Source organism: Mauremys mutica, unplaced genomic scaffold, assembly GCF_020497125.1.
Source record: "Mauremys mutica isolate MM-2020 ecotype Southern unplaced genomic scaffold, ASM2049712v1 Super-Scaffold_100141, whole genome shotgun sequence".
In the NCBI taxonomy this organism is placed as follows: Eukaryota; Metazoa; Chordata; order Testudines; family Geoemydidae; genus Mauremys; species Mauremys mutica.
In genome coordinates, this window is record NW_025423277.1 from 401,915 (window position 1) to 403,514 (window position 1,600).

The following is a 1,600-nucleotide window of genomic DNA, read 5'->3' on the forward strand; positions in this document are numbered from 1 at the left end:
TAGTTCAGTCACAGAATTCCCACTCCATTCATCTGACGAAGTGGGGATTCACCCACGAAAGCTCATGCTCCAATACGTCTGTTAGTCTAGAAGGTGCAACAGGACTCTGTCGCCTTTTACAGATCCAGACTAACACGGCTTCCCCTCTGATGCTTGCATCCGAAGAAGTGGGTTATTCACACCCACGAAAGCTCATGCTGACAAAACGTTCTTGTTAGTCCTATAAGGTGCCACAGGATTCTTTGCTGCTTTCTACAGAACCAGAACTAACATGGCACCCCCTCTGTATATCTGATACTCAAAAAGACAGTGTCCCCTGCTGGGAGTAAATCTCTGACCTATCTCCTCCCTGAGCACTGACTGCCCCTCTGTTTCCTTGCCTCTCAGTCTGTGCAGATGGGACTTTTCCCTCCAGTGCTGGAGGATTCGCCCTTCTCATCTACCCTTGTGCCAAGCAGCACAGTGGGTGGGAATCTTAAATGTACCGAGGTGACTTAGGAGCAGAACCCCCCCAGACCTTCCATGCAATTGTCACTTGCCCTTCACTAAGCAGGACTGAAACTGGTGCAGGGAGACTGGTGGGCCACATCCCCTCTGGGCATGAGCAAAGCAGCAGGATGAAAAAAATGATCATGGAGATGTTGGGGATTGAACCCAGGGCCTCATACATACAAAGCATGTGCTCAACCACTGAGCTACATCCCCTAGCAGGTTGTGTTTGCTATGGGTTACACTCAGAGCCCTCCTGTTTCCAGTGCATCCAGTGACCTATAAGCTTCACGAGAAGCCCATTCCCCTCTCTGAGGACCAATCCTGCTCTCCTGGAGGTGACTTGTTCATAGGGGTCATTTTTCAGCAGGACCAGATTCTATGTGTGGGGCAGAGAGAGTGGGTGCCCTGGTCTCAGGGTGCAGAGATACACTCAGCCATCTCCCCTGCATTGGGTTGGGGGTGCGGCAATCCCCTGCTGCAAGGTCATGGTGGGGATGCTGTGAGCAGCTCAACACCTCACCCTGGTGGTAGCAGTGGTGTGGGAAGCTCCAGGTATTTCTAAGATCTGCTATTTCCACCTGCCTGTGAAGTCCAGCTTTCCCCAGCACATTCACTGCGGTGCAATTGGGTCACTGTTTCCATGGCTGAACAGCAAAGAATGGCTCCCAGTTTCCTTTCTATTGCCAGCAGGATTAGCCTGTGTCAGTGCTTAATGAGGTGGATCTTGTTGTAGATTGTTATTCGTTCCCCACCTTGACAATTCACACAGTCCCTTTCCCAGGCAGATTCCCAGCACCTCAGTGATCCTGGTAGCAAGGTTGGGTCCTGAGATTTTCAGGGTTCTTTTCCCCTCCACCTGGAGTGAACTCAGCTTTTTCCCCATCCCAGACAATCCATGAAATAACAACAGGGGCATAAAGAAAGAGGGGAGGGAACATCTCACGGCCAGGGCTGGATGTGCCCAGAGCCCCCTGCTTGTCCATTGTTTCCATGGAATTTGGCCCCCTGCTTTGCACAAGGGACAGAGAAAGATCTTGCTGTTCCTGTGTCGGCAAAGAAAATTGTGCTTCTGTATGAAAGAGAGGCGGGAAATGGCCCCATGATGGAT

At 51.2% G+C, this 1,600-nt stretch overlaps 1 non-coding gene across 1 annotated transcript; it reads right to left on the bottom strand.

Moving 5' to 3' along the window:
• Nucleotides 1–633: 633 nt before the first annotated feature.
• Nucleotides 634–705, bottom strand: TRNAT-UGU. Its single transcript has one exon. It is a non-coding gene; the product is annotated as a tRNA-Thr (tRNA).
• Between the last annotated feature and the right edge of the window lie 895 nt (nt 706–1,600).